The 26,666-nt window shown below is 38.3% G+C and overlaps 1 protein-coding gene across 1 annotated transcript in view; it reads left to right on the forward strand.

Annotated features, from left to right (window-relative positions):
• Window positions 1-289: 289 nt before the first annotated feature.
• FOXN3 (forkhead box N3) overlaps window positions 290-26,666 on the forward strand; it is a 395,408-nt gene continuing 369,031 nt past the window's right edge. The window contains exon 1 of the mRNA XM_014790484.2: window positions 290-416. The gene's annotated coding sequence lies outside the window, so the exon portion shown is untranslated. The remainder of the gene's footprint in view (window positions 417-26,666) is intronic.

The following is a 26,666-nucleotide window of genomic DNA, read 5'->3' on the forward strand; positions in this document are numbered from 1 at the left end:
GTGAGTTCAGCGGTAGCCAATGTTTTTCTTTTAACAGCTTCTGCGAGGATTTGACACTAAGCTCCAGCTCATCCGCACCTACGGTGTCTGGTTTTGCAAAGGGCCGACGGGTTTTTCGGTTTTCCCGGGGATCCACCGTGCTCACGAGCTGCCTGCTGTACGTGCAGGCGGCAGACCCGGCCGCGGGCGGGCGGGCGCGCGGCGCGCGCTAGGACCCAGCAGGGCTCCGGGCCCGGTTGGGAGCCGCGCCGCCGACCCCGGGCGGGCGCCGGGGCTGGAGCCGGGGTTCCGGCCGCGATCGGAGGCAGCTCGGCCGGGAAACGGCGCGACCCGGCGGCGGGGCCACCCGCGAGTCCAGCGCCGCCGCAGCCCCCCAATGCGGCCGCGAGAAGCGGCGGGGGGGCAGGCGATCGAAGGTAACGAAAATGGGGCTCACTTCCTGCCTCCTGATCTTCTGCTCTGGCTCAGCATTGTCACGAGAAGCCCTCGCTGCTTAGGCTGCTGCATTTTGGGGCACCCTTTGCTTTTTAAGGTGTCCGCCCCCATATTTCCACCTGGTTCTGATTGATTTATAGCCTGCAGTCCAAACGGGAAAGATCCAGGGTTGGCAAGTTGCATATTTTCATTAGTTTTGTCTCAAAAGTAAGTTCATTAAAAAAAAAAAAAAAAGTTTCTCAGGAATTTGTGGATAGTCTTTAAAAATTTTTTTTCTTTAAATAGCAGAAGCAAATGGGTAATTTAAAAAATTATCAGATAATTGCTGTAATTCTGTTAATTACTTCCTAGGGCTTTACTTTTGTGGGTTTCTCAGGCGTTACTTTTATTTTCAAGGAACTACCGTGTTAAATGTGGAGTTTGGCTCGGGCAGAGTTTACAGCATTGCTGTCGCAACTGTTTTGCTATCAATTATAGACAGAGTGTCAAATATGTGGGCAGTTTAAACCTCTTTTCAGATACTGTAACTGGTTATCCTGATATGACATATACAGATGAGAGTTTCCCTGGAGGGCAGTAAGAATATTTCTCTTTTGGGAGAAACATTGTTTTGAGGAGAAAAACCATGATTACTGGCTGGGGAAGCTCAAGAGACTATTTTTCATGCTTTGTTTGTATTCCCGGGATGACATCTGGGGAAAGGAAAGGCAATCTTTCTGGGCAGCTTTTAATTGTGGGATTATTAATCTATTTAATGTGTTAGTTTCCATTGGTTGGGCTCGGGGAGCCCTCTGTCACAGGATGTGCTTGAGGTGACACATTTGCTAGCAGTTGGGACACATGATGGCAAATGTAGAATGTGCCTCCGCGCAAAAGACTGGTGTGCTGGGAGCTCCCATGTGGAGCTGTCTAGGCAGGGTGCGACTGGCTCATTGAGGAAAAAGGGAATCTTTTTCCTCGGCTAAGGAAGACATCCTGTTATATTCCTTTTGTTCCTTGTTCTTCATTGATCGCCAGCTCTGCCTTGGAGAGGGGAGAGCAGCTCAGAGACCAGAGCTGGAAGACTGCACAAATGACTCCAGCCCACTTTAACTCTCCCGCTGATTGGTCAGTTAGATTGAGACTTAGGAAAACAGTCACCCAAAACATTCTTTTAAAATCATGCTGTAATTTCATATTAGCCTTCGCGTGGACAGATTTCTGCAAGACTGATTTTTATTTCGCGAGCAATTTGCTTGGGATGCAATGTTTAATTTTTTGTGGTTGTTTCTCTCCAGATAAAGTAGGCCATTTTGGTGACAAATTTCTTTGCAGACGTCAGCTACTAGCTTACATTTGTAGCCAGATCACTTTACAATCCATTCTCGCTGATTTCTCCTCATGAGTTGTAGAATGCAAAGTTGTTCAACTTAGAATAATTTTTCCTAACTGTTTTTTGATTTGAATATTTAAATAATACCATCAGCAGATGGACGTTTAACTGTCTGTTTACTTTATGCATTAGCGTGTTATCACCCACTAAATTTAAGTCTGGAACAGTGAAAGAAAAAGGCAATGAAGAGCAAACATCAAAATCAACTTGCACGCTATGAAGAAATTGTGGCATCTGGTTTGAGGAGAATGCATTTCACATACAAGAAAAAGGGCATTCTTCACCTTATAAGAATATGAATTAGTAAATATTGTGGAATTTTATATCTATAAGACAAAAAAATATCAGGCCTGTGGACATCTTCATTTGAGCCTGAAAGCACTTCAGTTAAAGAAGCATTCTCCCAGAAGTTGTTAAACGTATAAACACTTTTCTGATTGGCTTAAAAATTTAGACACAGGAAGCGGATGGTATCTAATAACTGATGAGTGGTGACATGGTTGTCATGGAAACTGAGAAGACTAACCCCCCTCCCCCATACACTACCATAACCACCACTTAAAAAAAAAAAAGAAAAAATACCCTGCGTGTCATCGCAGATGCCTGGAGAACATGCTGGCTTCTGTAAGCTTTCCCACAGCATCTGTTGAAACCTGAGACCGTGCCTGTCAAATCAAGGTCATTTTACAACCACCACCACCAAAAATGCAGTCCCCTGGATTTCGTAACTGTATTTTTATTGAAAATATGTAAGGAAAAACCTTAAAACAAGGATGAGCACACGTGCTTACTTAGCATTTCACCACCTCTGAGTTGTGCAAGGAAAGGCTAAGAGCGTGTTTGAGCACTTAATTGTGGAATCAAATTGATTTGTACGTCTGCTGTTAGAACGAAACTCTTTTAGATATCTCTAAAGACTAGAATGCTACCTGTGGATGGGGTCAATTGGGGAAAGTATAAAGAAGAGTGTCTGTTTGCAAGAGGGTTCCAAGTTGAACTGTAGCAATTGAATTCAAAGAACTTGGCAGTTTGGAACCCGGAGCTCTAATGCCGCATGCGCAGCGATAAATGAGGACTGTGTTTGGTCCTTTGGGGAGTATGAGGGAGGGTGTTCTCAGTAGCAGAGCAGAGAGGAAAACTCCTAAATGGAAATAAGAACGGTTTCAAAACTGCAATGATTATTATTCGGTAAACTTAGAAACGTTCCTCTTCCTTTGTGGATAGAGTGCTTTAGTTTTTAGGATAATTGAGAGGTGCCCAAAATCAAGGTTGGCGAATATTTTCAATATCTTGGAAATGGTTTCAGTGAGGAGGGTAAAGAAAGGAGAAAAGTTTGGAAACCCTCCCTCTTTCACTTTGCTAAGTGAAAAGTAATCAAGGAGGCCTTTTTCTAAATTTTGACTTTGGGGATTAACATTGAAGCTTCTAAATGTAAAGCCAATGCATTTCTTATATTTCTCTAATTTTGTTAATGGTGGTCTTTAAGTTTTAAGTTCTTGATATTCATTTAGAAATATCTTCCTTCCAACCATGATGATTTATAGCATTGTATTGCTTTATCTTAATTGAAAATGATCAGTTTTAAATCTCATTTAATTAACACTTTGATCTTTTTAAAAAGCAGCAGATTTCTCTTGTTTTCATCTACTAATTGCATGGGGGGAGGGGGGAGGTGGAAAGAATCCTAACTGTATTTTAATGTTTATTTAATATCCTACATCTATGTCAGGGGAAATATAAACTTTAGAAGCGATATAGCATCGCTGGGGTGATTTAGCGTATATTTCAGGATCCCATGTTGTCAAATATTTAATGGATTGGGATTTGGTGAAAAAGGTTAAGTTTAATGGCACAACTGTTCTCTTTTAGCAAAGGATTTCCTGTAGGGAGCTTTCTTATCTGTAACTGTGTTCATTGGCAGGAAACATGTCAGTTGCTTGTTTTTACAAACTGAAGGAAATGAATGGGATTTGTTGGTTTCTAGAATCTGCCTTCATTCTCCATTGTCTGTCAAATAGTTTGCTCAGAACACTTCATTCTAAAGAAACTTTGGGGGAGTACAATTAAATCACTCCAAATCTTTGGCATTTCTGTCTATTTTTGACTTTGGGATTAGAAAAATTGATCATTATACTACTATGTACTTATTTTACCAATACAAATTAACAAGATGATCAATAAAATTCCAGTTCATTTTCAGTTGTAAGATACATGCATACTCACTGAAACCAGCATTTTTTGATGACTATGCCAAATTTCTGATAATTAGTCCAGATTACTAACCAAATGCCAGTCTTGATTTTGGATTAGCTTGGAGAGGTAAAGGGAGAGAGGCAGCTTCATTCTGCTCTTTGCTTATAAGAAAAAAAAGTCCATAAAGACTACATGTCAGGTATATGCCTAGTTTGCTGATGGCCAAAAATTGGTATAGGGGGAGAGTTGAAAATTTGGGGGGCGGGGTTGCTAAAGCCAGTTTAGAGTCCATATGAGACAAACAAATCTTAACCTTGAAAAGATGTATTTTGCAAAACTCTGGATTATTTCTTGGTTGTTGTAAATAAATACATTTAATTGTTTCAATGCATGTATGTTTCAAATTCTGGAAGAGAAAAAGAAGGGCCAGCTTCTGTACAGGAAAATAGGTGCATAAGCCTCTATTTGAAGGGAATAGCCTGGGGAGGGGGGTTAAGAGCACCTGAGAGAGAGAGAACCATTTGTTGCAATGGTTTTCACACATTTTTGAAGACATCATTTTGGTTTTATATTTAGCACCAATGGAATCTTATGCAAGACCCTAATATATGAGGGGAATAAAAACAGAGGTGCTTTGGGGAAACCAAGAACCAGGAGCCCAGAGCCTGCTGTCTTCCCCTGGGCTGTGCCTGGGGCACACCGTAGAACCCAAGTACCCTTGTGAACACAGTTTGGAAATTACTGCTTTTAAAGTGCCCAGAATACTCTCTGGAGAAGGCCAGAGGGAATTGCTTGCAGAGTCTTAGAGCCTCTTAGCTGAAGAGAGAACTTTTGCCTTGACAGTTTAAGAGGGCGCTTGTGCTCAGAGTGAGGAGGAAAAAGGTATGTAATACAATGTACTCGACTAAGCCAACATGTATATAGCAAAAGATTGGACTTGCCGTAAGTGTGAAGAAGCCCTGGTCCAGCCTATAATGAGGTAAGGAAAAAGGATGTTTTGAGAGGTTACTTATAAACCAGGGTCCCCTTTCCTTATAAGTTATAGGAACATATGCATGGAGGTGTTTGAGATTCGTTGGTTATGATTGTACTAGAATGCTTGGATTTATTTTATTACCACCTCAGGATCTGTTATATCACTGTTATTCTTTTTGTCCGTGAAAATTATTTCATATTAAGTGTCATTCATGAAATGAAAGTTTGCCAAGCTATATAATCTGCTTGGCAGACTCAGTAGTGTTTTGAGTGTTGCGTAAAATGATAACACACAGATGATATTTGAATATCATGAAATATTTTCACATTATCCTCTATTATGAAATTTACTGAAATGGCAGTATTGGGATTGGGTTCAGTTCTCCTCTTGAATGTTAAGATTTCTAGGGATGGCAGACAGAGGAATCCCCTTCAATTTCACTCCTGATTTTCACAACCACTTGATTCACATAAGAGGGTTACAGAAGTGAGGACAAATCAGCAGAGACTTCAGGCAAACTGTAGTAGCATTGTGGTTCTTATGGCCACAGCCAACCTCCCTACATTGTTTCTTGGAGGCTGCACAGTTGGGGAGTTTATAAAAGTAGGAAGGACAGGCTTCTCTCGACATTCTCCTATTACTTCCCCTTGCTTGCCATGTTTCTCTTACCTGCGTGGGGTTAGAGATGGCGATTAAAATATCAGTGTTCCGGGAAGCCACAGGTCTTCCAAAAATTTGTGCTGGAATTTTTTCTTTTTTAAGAAAATATTTCCTCTACAAAGATGAAACTAGTATAAGCACAAAATAGTTGGCTATGGTAGTGGATGAAAATGACTGTGGTTCACTTTTATTTGTTGAATTCTGTTGAATAAAGCTTTTCATGTTGAGGCTGTTTAAAGCTATCTTATTCCTCCTCCACCTGCATTTCAAAGAAGAATGAGTGTGTACAGCCCTGGAAAACCAATGGAACTGTCCCAAGGTGTATTCATGATCATAGACCAGTGTTTCTTCTTGAGTGAATGTTTAAACGCCGGTGTTCTTGGGGAGTTTGTTTTTGAACTCTAGGATGCATTTCAGTTACCAGGGCATTGCTGAAGTGTCTAATGCAGAACTTCAAATGTCATACGTGTGTGCCTGCTACTTTTGCAGATGTCACTTTCTTAAGATTCAGACAGTAGCAAATCCTACTTGGAGAGGATTGTAGTATATTATACAAGGTTAGATTTTAGATAACCTCAGATATCTCTTCACACTCCGAAATTTTCTGATTTGACAAACTTAACATTTTTGCAGCCTTTAAAATGAAAACAATTATCTTATAATGACTAGTTAATAAAGGTAAAGTTCTCTAAATTAAGACAGTCATTGTTCCTTGGGACTAGATTTAGCATTTAGAATGCCCTCTTGAAAAAGAAATAAGTTGGGCTGGGTAAGTTTGGCAATATTGGGTAATGTAAAAAAACCACATCACACTGATAAGGGGCTTTCCTTTATCAGGTGCTGCCTCTATTATTTTAGTTGATTCTTATAATAACCTAGTATTAATATACTACTACTACTACTAAGTAATGATAATATGCATTAATGTCCCATTTTACAGATGAAGAAACTGAGGCAACTATATTCCTACACACTCTTTGGTAGCCAACTAGTTCTCACCCTCAGGCCCCTTGACTCCAAATTCCAGGCGTTTTCCACCCCACTGGCTACCTCACAACTGTTCCTCCAACTGTATTCCAGGGTTGCTGACTTTCCCTTCCACACTTGAAATGAAGTCTCCCTCTGGGAAAAATTGCAGGGTGGGGTGGGGAATATATGTTGTGATTCTGGCAAGAACTAGGGATTTTGCTTCTCGACTTTGTGTTCCCTCATCTGACCATTAGTGATGGGAGGGACTTTTTAGTTCCCTAGTCAGTGAATATCTTCCTTAATTCATCTTCATCTTTTGAATCTCCCTTCAGGCACTCCTGAGCACATTCACCTACTTGGTAAACGAAAGGCCCTTGCCACAGGGCTATGACTTTCCTGAATTACCCAAATATTACACTTAGTCTTTCTGTTGGTGTCATGCACAAAAACAGATTCCCTAGACAACTTTCTCTTTTATAATTCGTATGAACTGCCCGGCAAACTCAGGGGTACAAATACAATGACATCTCCTTTATTTCTTTCTGAATATAAAACAACGAGCTTAAGTTGTCAGATTAGCAGGATGTGCAGTATCTCCTTCTTGGGGCGCCCCTACCCCTAAATCATACAAACCCCACCTGGGTTTATACAGACCAAGTGGAGCCGGGTCAGTTTGACTGCCTCATCTAAGCAGGGAGCTCTGCTCTTGCCCCAGTGTAGGGGAAAATTACAAGTTAAATCTTCAGCTGGGCTTCCCACTATGCCTGGTTTACGTGTGACCAGTTGGAACTAGCAGTGGGACTGATGTAAACATTTTCAGTGAAGCGAGTGCCTGATGCTTTCTAATTCTCTTGAAGACTTCAGGTGAATGATGAGAACTTGATGGAACTAGTTCATATTTCACATGTGTGCTTTCACAGGTTTCACATGTATGAGATCATGTGAAAGAATTGATCTAGAGAAGTGCTAAAGATATACATATACCAGTTTGGGGAAACAAATCATCCACCTGTTCATTCAATGAACAATTATGGCGCACCTACTGCATACCAGGAACTGTGCCCTGTGATGAGGATAGGAAGGTGAAGAAATCACTCCCAGACAGCCTACTATTGATTCTGTAACTCGAATTGGCTTCTTAAACTGGAAATATCCCCAAATGTGGCTCTTCTGAAGTTCATATTCTAAGCTGATATAGACAGATTGAAGTGACACCCTCCTTGAGCTCTTTCCTTGAGGTATTGTGCCCTTTGTTTTAGTTTGGTCGCTGACCCTGCAAGGAGGATTTGAGGATGAGTAGTTTACTGGGGAGACGATCCCAGGAAGACACCAGTAGGGGGAGCGAGTGGGAGACGGGGAAGAGAAGGCAGCCAATGGTGAGTTGTCCCGCCAGCTGAGGCCCAGAGGGGCATGCTGAGAGCTGTGTCGAGGGTGTCTCTTTCAGTTACTGGTTGATGACTGCTCTCAAGGGGCGTCAGTACCAGCACTGGAGGTTGGTGTGCGAGCTGGCAGAGCAGGCTTCAGCCAGAGAAGGTTCTCGTCTTGTTGACGCCATTGGTAGCAGTGGGAGCTTGGGCTGGTGTGTGCTGACATAGTCAGGCATGAAAGGGATGTGACCAGGGCAACAGTAGCTTCTATGACCACTCTTTACTCCTCAGCTCCCTCCACAGTCTTGGAACTGTAGCTGTCTTAGAAGATGAATCATTTTTAATGGTCCTCTGAACTTCAAAATGAAGGAAGATCCTGGGACAGTGGTTTTTCAGTCTGAAAAATGGGAACAAGCGAGTTGTCATAATTTCCGAGTCTAAGCATTCAGGCAGAAATTTTCAATAAGGGCACTCATTTTTTGTTTTTGTTTTTGTTTTGTTTTCTGTTACAACCATTATCCTTGTTTCCCAGGGTGGAAAACTTGGACACCCACTTGTTTTACATTCCCTGTGTCTAATTTGTCACCGGGGCTCCTGGCTCTTTTCTTTGAGATCCACCTCATATTCATCTCCTCATCTTGAGTTCTGCTGCCTCACTCCTAGAATACGGTGGATAAATTCGAGGGTGCTCTGTCTCTCCTGGTTCCTTTCCTTCCTCTGTACTCCCGAAGACTTCTATCCCTACAACACTCTAGAAGTATGGACTTGGAAGCTTCCTCCTTTCAAAACTTGCTTCGGCCGCTTAGCACTGTGTCACCTCAGGTGAGTTACTTCACTAAGACTCAGTAATTGAAAATAAGACTCAATAATGTGGAAATCCTGAAAGGATTATTGCAAAGGCTAATCATAGAGTCCTTGACAAGCACTTGGCACAGAGCCTGGCATGTAGTTACGACTTAAATTATTGTAGCTATTTTTATTGTTATGATGTTATTGTTGTTATGTTGTTTTGTCTCTCAGTTACTAAGAACCTATGGTGGCTCTCTGTTGCTCACCTTACCAAGTCTGTCCTCTGCTTAACTTTTAAGTCCTTCTGTAATCTGGCGCTACTCCTTACTGCTCAGGGAATGCCCCAGGATCTGGTCAGGGTTTATGTATCCCTGAGCTTGCCTTGCCCCTTCCAGCTCCCCTGCCTTTCTTCATATTAACGCCTGACCACACCTCTTCTTCCTTCCTTCACATGTTGTAGAGTCACCCATTTCATTCACTCCACAGCTCCAGCGTGCAGAGAAAATGCAATTGGTTCATTTTGTCTACAGCAAACCTTCCTCCCCAGCACACACTCATTGATTATCAGAAAAAAGGGTAATAACTTTTGATTCCATCCATTTTAAAACTTAGTTCGATCTGATAATCCAAACACTCCCTTAAGATAATTCTCAGGCTTCCTAGGAAAACAATGCCCATTTCCTCTTGTTGTGTCCCCTTCTTTGCCTCTGACAATGGTGGGTGTGGGAAGGGGTGTCGAGCACGCTCCTCCCTTTTATTTTCTTATAGTGGACGAGCAAACTCAGGCTCCTTGGGTGGGGTGTCCCCTGCTCCCAGGGGCCAGATCTGTTGCCCACCAGTGTCACTTGTTCTTTACCAGCAGTTGAAGTCTGTGGTTCTTATAACACATAGTCTAGTCCAGTGGTTTTCAAAGAGCTGCAGCAAGATACAAATACATTGTCATGAGATTCCAGTAAACACATATGGACATGTGTACAAAGGGACAGATGATATAAAAGTTTTTACAAAATAACATGTATAGCTGAAACCTAAGTTTTACAAGACATTATACTGATGATATAAAAGTTTTTACAAAATAACATGTAGCTGAAATGTAAGTTTTACAAGATATACAGATGATATAAAAGGTTTTACAAAACATATATAGCTGAAACGTAAGTTTTACAAGATATTATTATTCTTGCTATACTGGATGCTCTCTGATCGCTTCCATTCTATTTTATTTAATGAAAAAAACACGAGTTGGGGCTCAATGAGTAACCCACAGTTTGCAAAAATAGTTGATCTGGTTGTTCTCTGGGCTTTATCAGAACCAGGTGTGGCACTCCCTGCTGACTGTCCCACCTTGGCTCCTGTTGACAGCAAACTCTGAGTGTTAGCCACACCCCCCATCATGCCCACTGGTGTGGTGGTCTTTGCAAGGAGTCCCCTCCTCTGGCCACAGCTGACCCGAGGCACCCCACCTCCCAGCTCCCTGTACTTGATCAAACTGTAGCACCAAACTGGTGAAGCTGTGTCTCAGGCTGGTGCCGCTCTCTCTTCCCAGGGCTCCACGTGGTGCAGGGAGATGGGCACAAAGACATCCTTCTGCACTCAGTGTTACTTTCTCCATTCAGGAGGCAGGATCACCCAGGGGTAAGTCAGGACAAGCAGCGAACCACTGCACTGTCACTCATACTTCTGCCATCCAGCAGAAAGATTAGAGACTTCACTGTCCTTAATGGGTGAAAGCAGCATCTTCTGCCTTCCGGTGAATTCTTTGAGCTGGGTCCTCCAGACTCCTGTTAACAAGGGAAAATCCTGTCCCAAGACCAAGCCTGCCTTTCAAGGCTGTGGAATTTCTGCCTGTGTCAGAGTCTGCTAATTTCCCACCCATGTCCATTCTCCCCAGGTTCTAGCTGGGCTCAGCTACCACGTGTCGAAGACTCCCTTGTGGCTAAGAATGGCAAAATTCTAGCCACTGGGATGTGAGTAGATGTGAAGTGTGTGGTTTCCGGTTTGTGTCCTTGTTTTTCTTTATAGTTTTACCACGTATGTTTTTTATCCTGAAACTATATATAGTTTAGTTTTGAATGCTTTCATATAAATGGAAACATTATGGATATGCATGTGTGTGTGTGTATATATATAATATATAGAGAATATATAGATATAGATATCTACATAGATACCTATTTCCTTCTTTTGTTTTTATTCAACATTATGTTCCTGAGAAAAACCTATGTTGATGTTTGTAATGTAATTAATTCATTTCTTTACTGCTGTATACTATTCTATGGTGTGAATATACTAACATTTATCTATTCTATCATCACTGGACATTTGGCTTGTTTTGTTATTACAGTGTTGCTATGAACATTCTTCTACATGTCTTCTGGCAAATATATGCAAAAATTTCTATAGGTTAATGTTTTTCACACTCTGGGTTCAGACCATCGTGAAATCAATTTAGTGGGTTATGACCAACCAGCGCTTTTAAAAAATGAAAGAGAATAAGGATAAAATAGAAAACATCAGAGTGTATCTCATATAATAAGGGTAGATGTGGTTTCATAACACTTTTATTTTTCTTTTATATAAGCATATGTAAGTGTATATATGTGTGTCCTGGGTCGTGGTTTAAAATGTGTTTCTCTTATTATAAACCAGGAACAGAAAAAATGGAAAGCCTCTGCACTAGGGTAACTGTCTAGGTATGGACTTCTGGTCACAGGGTATAAGCATCTTAATGCAAATTGTTTTCCAAGGTGCCTGTACCAATTTACACTCCTACCAGCAGTGAGTATGTTTTATGTTCTCATGACATTTAATGCTGTCAGACTTTAAAAGTTTTGCCAATTTAGTAAGTATAAATTAATCTCATTATTATTTTAATTTTTTTGGTGATTAATACGTTTGAGTATCTCTTCATAAGTTTATTGGTCATGTATGTTTCTTTATTTGTGAAATGCCTGTTTGCCTTTCATATAATGTTTTCCAAAAACTTTTATTTTCTTAGATCTTCTCCATAGTATCTCTTTTCTGTTTATTTTCTGCTTGTATCTTTATTCTTTTTACTCTTTTGTGTTTATTATTTTAACTTGCTAAGGTGGCAGCTTTTTTTTTTTTTTTTCGGTGAGGAAGATTGGCCCTGAGCTAACATCTGTTGCCAGTCCTCCTCTTTTTGCTGAGGAAGCTTGGCCTTGGGCTAACATCCATGTCCATCTTCCTCTACTTTATACGTGGGATGCCTGCCACAGCATGGCTTGACGAACAGCAGATAAGTCTGCACCCAGGATCCGAACCTGCAAACCTGGGCCACTGAAGCGGAGCACGCAAACTTAACCACTACGCCACTGGGCCGCCCCTATAAGATGGCAACTTTTGAAGTTTTCTTTTCTAATACAAAAATATAAGCTATAAATTATCTTCTAAGTACTGAGTTAGTTCTGTCTCAGAAGTTTCAATAGGTAACATTTTCATTATTGTTCAGTTCTAAATAAATTTATTATGACTTTTTCTTTGTCCTATGAGTTATTTAAAAGTGTTTTGATTCAATTTCCAAACTTATGGTATCTTTCAAGTTATCTTTTCATTATTGATTTCTAACAATTTTATTTCTGTCATAGAATATAGTCTTATGATGCCAATCTTTTAACATCAAGTTAACTTGTTAACTGAGTTTTAAATCTTCTCTGTCTTTATTGATTCTTTGCTTGATCTATTTTTTACTGAGAGAAGTGTATTAAAATCTCTCACTAAGATATGTGGATTATTATTTTTCTTGCTATATTTTGAAAGTACATTATTTGGTATGGACACATTTAGAATTCTTCTGTCTTCTTGGGGAATTGAATCTTTTATTATTATGAAGTAGTGCACTTGAACTCTCACAATGCTTTTTGTCTTAAAGTGTATTTTGTGTGATGTTCATGCAACAATATTAGACAACAGTAGGACGTAGTCAGCTTCTTCTTTGTTAGTTTTTATTTGTTTTGCCATCCTTGATGTTTTCAAACTCTGTATCCTAACATTTTAGAAGCGTCTTTTATATATGACATATATCTGGATATTGTCTTTATGCAGTCTGTAATTATCTTTTAACTGAAATATGTAATCCATTTATATTTATTGTAATTATAGATATATTTGAATTTATTCCTTCATGTTATTTTATCCTTTCCATTTGTCCTGCCCCTTCCCTGTTTTTTTAAATTTTTCTGTCATTTCTTGCTTTCTTTTGAATTGATAAACTTTCTTTTCTTATTTCATGTATTCTTATAGAGTAGTTTGGAAGCTTTATACTCTATTATTATTCTTTTAGTGGTTCTGTAGAAGTTTTGGCATGCGTACTTATCAAAGTCTACAGCTAACTAATGTTTTTCCTCTCCTCCCAAACAATGCAAGGACCTTAGATCACTTAACTCCAGGCACCACCTCCCCCTCCCCAAATTAGGTCCCATTTTGCCCAATGTTTTAGCTCTATCTTGTTCTTTTTTTTTACCTCACAGGTTAGACATTATCATTATCATTTTAAAATAGAACTGTTTGTTCAGATTTACCCACACATTTACTGCTTTCTTTGCTTATAATTCCTTCCCCCATCACCAGCCCCACCCTCCTGACTGGATCACTTCTCTTCTTAGATTTCATTTAATGAGGATCAATTGAGGGAAAACTATTTCAGTTATTGTTTGTTGGAAAATTCTATTTTTCTTGTTTCTAAAAATATGGTTTTGCTAGGTATAAAATATATTTTTGCTAGGTATAAAATTCTAGTTATTTTCTCTCAATATATTAGAGATGTTCCATTGTTTTCTGGCTTCCTCTGCTGAGAAATCAATACTACATCTAATTGCCACTTGTCATTGAAGATATTCTTTCTTCAATAGAACTTTATGTTACTTTTAAGATATTCCTTTGTCTTTGGTATTCTGCAGTTTTATTATAAAGTGTCTAGATGTGAATTTCTTTTTTATGTATTTATTTTGCTTGGAATATTTTTGGGTTTGTGAGTTTGTGGGTTGATTTTTTTCATCAGTTCTAGAAGATTCTCAGAAGATTGTCCCTGCTCTGCACTCTTTTCTTTTACTTCTGGATTTCAGGTTAGGTATATGTTAGACTTTCATTCTTTGTCTTCTCTATATTTTAACTGCTTTTTCATATTTTCTGTCTATATAATATCTTTATGTGCTTTACAGTCTAGATAATTTATTCGGTCTTCTCCAGTTTCCTAATCTGTCTAATCTTGCCCACAGCTTATATACTTGTTTCCTTCTCTTATTTACTTAAACATTTATATTGTGTGTCTGATAATTTTCAAATTTGAAGTCTTTGTGGGTTTAGTTCTGCTTCTCTTATTTCTGCTAGTTGTTGTTCATGGTGCTTTGTTACCTTATGCATGTCTGTATTTGTGGGTTTTGTTTTGCTTTGTTTTATTTTACTGTGACCTTATTCATTTATTTATTTTGAGACTTTATCAGTGGGACTTCTTTGAGATTTGGATTGAAGGTGAGTTTCTTTAAATTCTGCCTTTGTTTCTGCCAGGTGCCTGGGATTATTACCAATCTCCAAAGCAAGGACTTAAAAATTTTCATCTTGTGGTTTTGAGGACCAGCCACATAATCAGTTCATACTTGAAACCCACTTGAGGGCTGGCTTGTGATGACAAACGTTCAGTAAAGACTTCCCCCCCTCTACTCAGCACTCATTTTTGAGACAGACAATTCTGGTAGCCTTTTGGAGTCTTATCTTTAACAGGGTGCCTCGTATTGTATTTTGTATCTTGGTGGGCCCTGCTTGGTCGGTGCCAAAGCCGACAAGTTTACCTGCTATCCCCTATCCCCTGCTAAGTTGTGAAAACAGAAGCTCAAGTTCTCCCAGTTTGTTAAATGCCTTCAGTGTGAAAACTGATATGTGTTATTTTCTGAGTGTTCTTCATTTTCTTGTCAGCTCATAAATACATTTCAAACTATTTTTGAGGAAGTATTCTGTTCAGCGTTTTTAGTTGTTTACAGAGGACTGGACAAGTATATTTTCTGCCATACTGCCAGAAAAGGAACTTCCATGCTTCTTTCTGTTTGTATTCTTTCTTTAATAATCCTGATATTCCCTGAAACATGAATGCCTCTGGATGACTAGGGTGAAGATCATATGTACAGAAAGCAATAGAGAAAAAGCATGATCATTATGTTCAAAATATTACCTTCTTCCACACATATTCAAGGATACTTTAAGCCTTACTTGTATTTGTTGAGGTAACACTAGCTGCTTCAATAAACCCAACATAGTGCAATGAATCAAAACAATAGAAGTTTATTCTTTATGTATCAGAAATGGGTGTCCTGGTTGGGGGATGGCTGTTGTTCAGGTGGTGATTTAGGGCACCAGGTGCTTTCCATTCTATGGCCCTGCCATGTTCACTGATGGCTCCCAAGGTCGTTGTGCTTCCTTGATCACACCAGCAAAAAAAGGGAAAGAAGGTGGAGATGTGAGTGGCAGGTTTTTGCCAGCCAGTGCTAGATGTGGCATATTCCACTTCCTTTCCCATTCTATTAGCTAATACTTGGTAAAATTGCCACATCTGACTGCAAGGAGGGAGTTGCTGGGAAAGGTAGTCTGGGTGTGTGCCTAGGATGAAGAAGAAACAGGTTTAATAAACAGTCGGTCAGTCTCTGCTACATATTTCCTCTCTGAACCTTCAGCCCCATCTGATTTCTCACTTCTCTGAGCTCCTATTTCACTTACAATCAGTGCCACCAGGTTTAGGATCTAATTATCCTGAAGTATTTCATGTCTGTACAGTCTAAATACCCAACTATATAATAACTTCCTTGAAGGTGTGAATTTTGTGCTGGACTTTTGAAAATGTCCCCTACCACTCAGTTTTCAACGCAGTATGCTCTAAAACAATTAAACCTCTGAATGAAGGGAGCATGTTGTCAAAAGGAGACAGCTGCTAATGTATTTAGGGATGCGGTGTTATGGTCTGCAACTTGTTCATTGTGCTGTTCCTTCAGCTTTCCTTCTTAGGTTTGAAATTTGTCAAAATAAAAATTTGGAGTGAAAGCTAAACCTCTGAAGTTTGGAGGGGGCCCTACAAACAATAGTGACATTTCCATGGAGAATCAGTTGACTCTGTCTCTGTTGCTTCTTTTGAAACATCGTGTTGAAATCAGCCCTTTCGGCTCCCTCTGGGTTGTTATGAGAATTCATTCAGTCATTCTGGAAATATTTGTTGAGGTCTACAGAGAGCTAGATACTGTTGAGGGGCTGGGCATAGGGAGATGAACAGTACAGATAAGACCCTGCCCTAGAGGGGGTTAGATGAGGGAGCGTAGATAAAGTGCTTTGAGTGGAGAAAGACCTTTACGGTTGACTTTGTGATTGATATGGTGGTGGTGAGGCTTTAGTTTATTTGTATGATGTAAAAGAAAAAGGCTTTGTGCTGTCTCAAGTCCTTCAGTAGAGACCCTGTGCTCCTTTTTCCTTTGGCTTTAGGCCTTGCTTAAGGAGGCCAACCTTTCTCCAGGCCAGTATTTAGCAGATCAACAAACAGAGAAGTTTAGCTCTTGAATATTTAGCTCTTGAATATTGAAAATCTCAGCTGAACTGGGCTCTGGGTTATTTGCCTCAGTATCACTGTCTACTTGAGTTTAACTCATTACTTTGTTGCTAGGCTCACTGTTTTCAATGCTTCATTTTTATTTTCTGTTGCTATTGGTCTTAGTAAATGAGAATGACATATGGACCTGAGTTAAGTTGTTGGAATCGTATTTTGTTTTCTTTTCATTGAACAGTTTTCTTTCTCTACTGCACTGTACTGTGGATGAGAAAATACACTGACATCTTAGTAACTCTAACTAATCTGTTATCCACCTGCTCTGATGCAAGCACAATGCATGTGGCAAATTACTTTATATGCTGATTAAGACTGTGTTTTGGAAAAATGTTGGGCTGTTTATATACGAAACATTGTTTTGAATCAAGCCATCTAAAATATGCAGATGAAGAATAGGAAATGATATCCTGAATAGCATCGTCAAAATTCCAGGAAGGGTCAGGCTGCAAAACACAAGATGTAGTGACTCTATAATTAGGCATCAACCATGCTTTATTTGATTGAGCATCTCCATGGGCTTAGCTCTGGCATTGGTCAGAGAATGGCTCATCAGCCCAGAGGAGTTCACTTTAGAAGATGACCCAGGTGGCTAATCTAGATCCTTCAAAAGTCAAGACAGAGCAAGCCCTTCACTTAGTATGTTGTTTCTTTCATGGAATAGAGCGTCAAATTTCTGGCAGATGAGAGCAGAATGCAGCGTTTCTAATAAAATAGAGAAGTGAAGGGTGTGTGAGTGCAGTGCTCTTCTTGGAAATTGTGTTTTCTTTCTTGTCAATTCTAAGGCTTCTCTCTTTATGTTTTTAGAAAAATTTCTCTTATTTGGAAACGTTTCCAAAACTATTCCTTTGGAGTTACCAAATCTCAGCCAAGGACATTAATGAGATATAGAGCCCAGGAACTAGCAGGTTGGTGGAATAGTTAACTCCCTCTGTTGATACAATGAGCTGCGGAGTGGTATCTTCCCACATTGAGAAAGGGCTCATTTCTATCCTTCGTACCAAACATTTGGTCACTACAAAGAGAAGAGACAAGACTTCCATATTCTTGATATGGCTGGTATGATTTTTAAATCTATTTATACTTTTAAGCAAAGTGCTCCATGCATTATTATTGGGGTGACCATACATCTGATTTGTGGTAGTTTTGGTTTATGCCTACTGCCCCAATGTAATCAGTAATAATATCTCCTTTCATTTTCAAAAGTGTCCTGGTTTGTATGATAAATTATGGTCAGCTTTCTTATACTAGTTATCAGTGAGTCTAGCAATAGTAGACCAGGTTTGTTTAGACCAACTCTTCTGCTGAGAAAAGCTGCTGAAAATTAAAAAGAAAAAAGTCAGTTTGGAAGCATGGGAGAGTCATCAAGGCAATGAGGAATTGCAGATTTGGGGGGGAATTGCAGCCAAGATTTGCGGGGGGGGGGGGAGGGGGCGGGGGGGAGCCATAGACATGAGCCCAGCTTTTGGATCTTTTTTTGAGACAACTGTGAATTCAAAAAGTAGTGGCTAAGAGGCTAAGAAACTTACCAGAACTTTCAGCAAACTCATGGGGTTGGGGCATGGTAATTGTATTCAGGTCCTGCCAAGGAACGGAAGCCCTAGGCTTTCCTTTGGAACCCTGAGTCAAGATAAACCAGAAATAGAAAAACTCTCACAGAGACTGAAGCCAAAAATCAAATAATTTCGGATTAGTGTCCCTAGCTTAGATGCCTGCCAGAAACAGAAGTTAAAATCCCAAAATCCTCTTTGGAGAAAGATACATCTTCCAGAGTCTCATGTTATCACTAGAGTTTTTCATGTACTATATTGTACACTCAATAAAAAATAATTAGACATATGAGAAGACAAGACATGATCAAAACCCAAGAAAAAACCACACAAATAAGATATACCTACCAGGGATCCAGATAGTGAATTAATCAGATATCTTTTCTAAAATTACTGTGACTAATATATTAGAGAATTACAAGATAAGATTGAAAAATTTATCAGAGAACTGAAAATTATAAGAACCTAGAATTAAAAAATACAATTATTGAAGTTAAAACCTAAATAGATGAACTTTCTGGGATGATAGAAATGCTCTAACACTGGATTGTGGTGATTGTGATGGTTGCATAAATGAATTAATATAGTAAAACCATTGAAGGTACCTTTACAGTAGGTGAATTTTATGGTAGGTAAATTATACCTTAATAAAGCTGTTAAAAAAAAGGATGGGTTCAATGGAATAGATGCAGTCGAAGAGAGAGTTAGTGTACTAGAAGATAGTGTGGAAGAAAATACCCAAAACAAAATATGAAGAGGTAAAATGATGGAAAATAAATACAGGATTTTGAAAGACATGTGAAATATGGTGGAAAGGCCTAGTGTACATATAATTGGAGTTTCAGTAGGAGAGGAGAGAGAAAATGAGACAGAAGAAATAGTTAGAAAAAAATGAGAAATTTCCCAAACTAAAAAATGACACAAAGCCACAGAATCAAGAAGCCCTAGGACACCAAGCCGGGTCAGTACAAAGGAAATTCATCTAAGAACAAAATAATAAGGTTTCTGAGAATAAAAATGAGGAAAAAAGCTAAAAAACGGGGCTGGGGAAGTGGGCACTTCTTGTCTTCAAAGGAACAACAATAAGACCAACAACTAACAATTCAACCAAAACAATAGAAGTGAGAAAGAAGTGGAATGATGTCTTCAAATTGCTGAAAGAAAACGACTGTTAACCATTAATTCTATATTCATCTAAAAGATTCCTCAAAAAATGAAAAAAAACTAAAGGTATTTAAAAAAATTATCATGAGCAGATCTGTACTAAAGAAAATACTAAAGGACATCCTTTGGACAGAAAGATATTATTCCAAATCAAAGGTAGGAGATGTAGGCAGGAAAGAAGAACAATAGAAATAGTAGACAGTTAAATGTAAATAAATATCAACTGTATAAAATAATAATAATGTCCTGTGGAGTTTCCAATATATAGGGAATAAAATGTGTGATAAAAGTGGGACTTAATTCTGGAGAGATTAATGAAGTTAAATTGTTTAAAGGTCCTTATATTGTATAGGAAGTGATTAAAAAACTGATTTGTATTAGCCATTAATAAGTCAAGGATAGGGCCGGCCCTGTGGCTTAGTGGTTAAATGCACACGCTCCACTACTGGCGGCCCGGGTTCGGATCCCAGGCGCGCACCGACGCACCGCTTCTCCAGCCATGCTGAGGCTGCGACCCACATACAGCAACTGGAAGGGTGTGCAACTATGACATACAACTATCTACTGGGGCTTTGGGGGGGGGAAAGGAGGAGGATTGGCAATAGATGTTAGCTCACAGCCAGTCTTCCTCAGCAAAAAGAGGAGGATTAGCATGGATGTTAGCGCAGGGCTGATCTTCCTCACAAAAAAAAATAAAAAATAATTCAAGGATACATGTTTTAAACTCTAGATAACCTTTGAAAGAATGATGAGGAATATATAAATAATAATCTAAGAGAAGGGGAAATAGAATAATAAAAAATACTCAGATAATTCAAAAGAAGGTGGAAAATGGCAGGAAAAGGATCCTAGAGTACGTGAGACAAATAAAAAATAATAGGATAACAGATTTAAGCACAAATATACCAACAATTATATTAAATATAAACAATAAATATTCCAATTAGAAGTCAAAGATTATCAGATTGGATTTTAAAAAACCAATACACTGCTTTAAAGAGACATAATAAAAAAATACAGAAGGACCAACCATAAAAGGATGTAAAAAAATATACCATGGCAACACTAACCAAAAGGAAGATTGTATAGTTATATTAATATCAGATAAAGTAGACTCTAAGGCAAGAAACACTGTTAGAGATGAAGAGAGATGTTTCATAATAAAAAAAGATTCAATTCACTGGGAAAATATAATATTTCTAAATTTGTATGTACTCATTGAATACACACACACACACACACACAAACACACACACACAATTGTAAGACCTACAAGGAGAAATAGAGATATTGATATGTTATAAATTTTAACATATCTCTCCTAGTAATTGATACAACCAGCAGACAATATAAATCAGGATTTAGACAGTTTGAACAAAGTTAATTCACAAACCTGGTCCAATTATAAAACAGTGCACTCAACAAATATAGAGTATATGTTTCTCTCAAGTGCACGTAGAATATTTGCCAATGTTGTCCGTATTCTTAGTCCTTAAGCAACTTAATAAATTTCAAGGGATTAAAACCGTACATAGTATATTTTCAGATGACAGTGACATTAAACTAGAGTTCGATAACCAAAGAGATAACTGAAAAATCCCCATATGTTTAGAAATTATGTATTCATGGGTCAGAGAAGAAATGGAAATGAAAATTAGATGATATTTAGAAATTATTGACAATGTATCACATGTGGAATGCAGCTAAAGCCATGCTTAGAGGACCATTTATAGCCTCAAATGTATACATTAGAAAAAAAGAGAGGCTTAAAAATAAATAACCTAAGCATTAATTTCAAGAAGTTAAAAAAGAACAATTAAATTTTAAAAAGTAGTAAGAAAGAAATCATAATAAGAGAAGAAAGTAACAAAATAGAAAACATGCCATAGAGAGAATCAACAAAGCCACAGCACTAATAAAATGAATAAATCCTGGTGAGACTAATCAAGAAAAAAACCCCACAAATAACTAATAATAGGAATGAAACAAGGGACATCACTACATTTAAAAGATACTAAAGGATTATGATGAATAACCCAATGGCAATATTATGAAATTATATTTTAGAAGAAATGGATAATTTTGTAAAAAATGACACTTATCAAAGCTGACATAAGAAAAATAACAATCTGAGTAGTCCTATATCAACTTATATGAATATGTAATTAAAAACTTTATCTCAAGGACAACTTCAGACTCAGATGGTTTTTCTGTTGAATTCATTAAATATTTAAGGAAGAAATAACACATATTTTCCACAAACTCTTCCAGTTAATAGAAAAAGAAGGAACACTCCTGACTTGTTTTAAGAGCCCAGCAGAATTTTGATATTAGAACCTGATCATTATAAGAAAGGAAAATTCCAGGCCGACTTTAGTCATGAATATAGATTCAAAAATCCTAAACAAAATACTAGCAAAGTGAATCCAGCAATAAATTGCTGTATCATGATTAAGTTGGTCATTTTCCAGAAATTCGATGCTAAGGTAATACATTTGAAAATCAGTCAGTGTAGCTCAGTATATTAACAGAATTAAAAAAAAACGTTAATCATTAATAAATGCAGAAAATATATGTGATGTAATCCAACATTTATTCATTTTTTTAAAAAAACAATACTGGGGCTGGCCCAGTGGCATAGGGGTTAAGTTTGCGTGCTCTGCTTCAGCGGCCTGGGGTTCGCAGTTTCAGATCCCGGGTGTGGAACTACGCACCGCTCGTCAAGCCATGCTGTGGTAGCATCCCGTATACAAAGTGGAGGAAGATGGGCAATGGATGTTAGCTCAGGGCTAATCTTCCTCACCAAAAAAACCCCAGAAACCAAAAAACAACCACAACAAAAAACAATTCTTAGCAAACTAATAAACAAGAAGGAAATTTTCTTACTCTAAGAAGAGTATCTACAGAAAATACCCTACATGATTAAAAAATAGGAAACATCGTGCTTAATGGGTGAAATGTTAAAACTTGGCTTTGAGAGGGGGAAAAAAGACAAAATATGCCAGCTATCACCACTCCTATTCATCATTGCATAGCAAGTCCTAGCTAATGCAATGAGGCACAAAAGAGAAATAAAGGTATTAGGATAAATAGGAATAAATAAAACTGTAATTATTGGGAGATTACATTACTATGTATGTAGAAAATTCAACAGAAATTTCAGATAAATTGTTGGAACTAAAAAAGTGAATTTAGCAAGTTTGCTAGATAACAAGGTAAATATGAAAAAAGATTTGTCACTAATAAACAGATAGAAAATGAATTTTAATTAGAATAAAAATAATCAAATACCTAGGAATAAATCTAACAAAAGATATGAAGACTTCTGTATTGAAAACCATTTAATATTATTGAGAGAAATTAAAGAAGACCTAAAATGGAAGGATATGTCATGTTCATGAAATGGAGGATACTGTTTTTTAAAGATGTCAGTTAATCTCAAACTGTTGTATAGAGTCAGTGCAGCCTCAATCAAAATCCCAGGAAGGTTTTTGTGAAAATGGGTAAACTGATCCTAAAGTTTATATGGAAACACAAAGGGCCAAGAATAGCCAAGATACTCTTGAAGAAGAATAAGATAAGAGGACTTACTCCCCCAGGTATTAAGATTTGTTGTTATGCTAGAGTAATTGAGGCAGTGTGGCATTGGTGCAAGGATAGATGAATAGACTAGTGGAAAAGAATAGAGTCCAAAAACAGACCAGTGTATATACAGACACACTTTCAATGACAAACATGGCACTGCAGAACATTAATGATAGGACAGTCTTCTTTTAATAAACAGTCCTGGGACAATTGGATATCAGTATAGAAAAATAATAAAACTTGACCCTCAACTTACACTATACACCAAAACCCATGCCGAGTGAAATCAAGATCTAAATGTGAAAGACAAAAATAATAAAATATCCCAAAGATAAGGTAGGGTAATATACTCATGGTTTTGGCTAGGAAAAGAATTCCTGCGGGGGGACCCAAAAGAACCAGTCATAAAGGAAAAGACAGACAAAATTGGATTGTATTAAAATGTTCATCGAAAGACACAGTTAAGAGAGTGGGAGGCAAGTTAGAGATATTTGCAACATCTGTAATTTACAAAGGGCTCATGGGAAGAATATACAAAGAATTCCTACAAATCAATAAAAGAAAGACAAAATAGAAAAATGGATAATAGGCTTAAACAGGGGCTTGACAAAAAATGATATTCAGATATCCAATAAACATGTGAAAAAGTGCTCAACTTCATAAGTCTTCAGGGAAATGTCAGTTAGAAACCACAGGAAGTGTGACTACATTTCCACCAGAATGCCTAAAATTAAAAACGACTTTCAATACCAAGTATAAATTGAGAGTGTAAATTGGTACAACCACTTTGGAAAACTAATTAGCATTATCTAATAAAGTTGAACATAGGCATATTCTATAAGTCAGCAATTCTACTCTGAGGTACAAAGTCAATGGAAAAGTGAAATACATATACCAAAAAATTATGGATAGGAATGTTCATAGCAGCAGTATTAATGATGGAAAGAACCCGATGTCCATCAAGAGTGTAATATAATGTGTGCATAATCTATATGAGTCTCTTTGACATTAATATGTGAAAGAAGCCACACACACACACATCTGTATTTCATTTATATAAAGCTCAAAAAACATAATGAAACTGTAGTCTTTAGGGATGCATGCTTAGACAGCAAAACTATAAAGAAAATGATTGTTATAAATAGTTGCAGGGGAGGACAAGGATGCTAATTAGGAGAAAGAATGCTGTACTTTCTGGGGTGCTGGCAAACTTCTGTCTTTTTGACTTGGGTGATGATTATTACATGGATGTCTGCTTTGTGATAAATCAACGAGCTGTACGTTTGTTGGGCACTTTTCTCTGTGTATGCTGTATTTCACAGATGTAAATGTTGTAAAAATCAATAAATAACATACCTTTACCACCACTTTCTTGATTTTTAATCAATTTAAAATATTACCCGTTGACTTACTATTATGATAATTTAGACCTTTTCCCTTTCCCTTCTTTTGACTCGACACTGTTTATATCATTATGTAAACACTGTTCATCAATGAGAACAATGATATACTATAATTACAAATCCTTTCTTGCGCAACTTTTAGTTTTTTCCTAATGTTAGTAAACATTGCCTCTTTTTGACTTGTGTGTATATTTGTATATAAACACACATACACTTCCCTCCCTCCCTCCCTCCTTCCTTCCTTCCTTCCTTCCTCCCTCCCTCCCTTCCTCCCTCCCTCCCTCCCTCCCTTCCTCCCTTTTATTCTTCCCATGCCTTCCAGCAGCACCTCTCAATCTAAGTTTGCTCTTGGCCAAACATATCAGACCATGTACCATTTCCATTTTGTTTTTCCTGCTCTAATTTGACCTTTTTGCTTATAAGCCTCTTCTGGAACAGTCTTTGTGCCGAGATTTCTTGTTTTCACCTGTCTCCTGTATTGTTTCTGTTTCCTGGATCCCATGTTTTCTTCTTTTTTGGTTTGCTGCTTTTGGTGGAGCACATCCGCTAACAGTTTACTAAGCAAGCTTAGGAGATAAGTCTTCCAAGAATTTAGTCTCTGAAAATATCTTTAATCTACCTACCCCCTTAGTCACTAGTTTTGCTAGGCATATAGTTCTAGATTGAAAATCATCTTCTCTCCATATTTTGAAGGCAATACTGAGTTGACTTCTAGCTTCTATTGTTGTTGGTGAGAAGTCATATGCCATTTTGATTGTTCATTTTTTCTATGTGAACAGATTTTTTTCTTTCTGCAAGCTTTTAGAATTTTAATTTTATCTCTGATGTGAGATTTCTTGGTACTATACCTTTGTTGTGTCTTTATAAACCATTTTGCTGTGGATTTAATCAGACCTTTCAATTGGAAGACTTATGCTCCCGTTCTACGAAAAGGTTCTTATGGATTTTGTGTTTATGTGTTTGTTTTTGATCACTTTCTTCTCACCATTCTCTTTGAACACTTAGAAACTCTAATAATTGAACTTTGGACTGATCATTTTATTTTCTTATTTTTTAACTCTTTTCTGGATCATCTTTTTGTCCTATTGCCTTACTTTCTGAATGGTTTCTTTTATTTCCAAACCATCTATTGAATTTTTTATTTTGTCCCTCATATTTTTAATTTCTAAGAACTTTAAATTTTTGCCTGACTCTTTCTTTTTACAACATCCTGTTCTTTTCTTTTAACAAAAGCAATGCTTTCTCATATCTTCTAGAATATATTCATTAAGGTTTGTGATATTTTCTTCTGTTTCCTGCATTATCTCTGTTTCCTCAGACTTTGTTTTTCCTGGTTGTTTAGGTGTCTGACTTTCAGTGGAGGTTTTCCTTTCATATCTAAACATAAGGTTCTGAAGGGCTTATTGGAAGCTGTGTGATTGAGGAAGACTCATTAACTGGGGGGATTCCCTGTGGAGTGGCTGGGTGCTGAGCCAGTGTCTTCAAATTTCAATATCTCTCAGGAGGTTTTCCTCTGGGTCTATTCCATTTCTTTAGAAAAGGATCTTCTAATCACGCACAAGTGATATAAGCCTGGATGCTGGTGTTCTGATAGCCAAATAGGCAAGGGACACAGGCTCTCCCTGTTCAGTTCGCCTTCTGTTTTAAATCTGGTGTCTCACCCCTGCTCTCTTCCGTGCTGTGGTTCAGTTTCTCCAGCATTAAACTTGGCTTGTATGGGGAAGGGGAAGGGAAATAATCGCCTGATTATGCCCAGGAGGGGTGAGAACATGAGAGTCTGTCTAACTTTTCATTGTAGAGTCTAACTGACTTCCACACCTTGCTCCCACCTTCCACCGTGTCTGATGCCTCCACTTCCAGAGACTTCCTGAGATTCTGGGAGGCTAATCCACTTGCATGTGATCAGGTATCCCCTCTGCTGCAATTTTAGCGTCAGCTGTCTTCATTATGCCTAAATTTGGCTATCATTCTTCCATACACCTGCAATCTTCTAGACATTACTTGCTTGACATCTTTCATCTGCTGTTGTCTCCTCTCTCATTCTTTTTGTCCTTGTGGGTCTGTGTTAACTCTTTGAGGGCAGAAACCATGACTTACACATCTTTACTTTACTTGCAGGCACAAGCATGAAGGCTTGGGAAACATTGACTGAATGACTGACGGATGTCCATGTCACTAATGATTAAAGTACTCTCCCCTTCTTGCTTCCTTGAAATTTTTCCCCATGTTCTCTCTTGTTTCTTCTTTGCAGGTGGGTAGATGCAGGTAATAGCATCTGCTTGGGTGCTATATCCAACACTTGGCAGGTTCCTCCTCCTTTCTGTTGCTTGGCTGCCCAGCAAACCTGGACCCTGCCAGTCCTCAGCCTCTCACCTGCCAAGCACTTCTGCCTCCATTGGCTAAACTGCCTGGCTTCCAAACTGTCTAGAAAGGAGGAGTAGGGAGGGGAAGAGGGGACAGTTCTGAGTTTCTCTTCCTCTCCTAAGCAGAAACAGGGTGCTCTTAAAATAGCCTTTGGGGCTTTGGGATGTGAATACAGGCACACAGCCCTTCTCAGGATTGGCTTAGTGTCGAAAATGAAAATCTCTGGGAATACACATGCCCCA

This window comes from Ceratotherium simum, chromosome 24 (genome assembly GCF_057802395.1).
Source record: "Ceratotherium simum simum isolate JZ-2026a chromosome 24, ASM5780239v1, whole genome shotgun sequence".
NCBI lineage: Eukaryota > Metazoa > Chordata > Mammalia > Perissodactyla > Rhinocerotidae > Ceratotherium > Ceratotherium simum.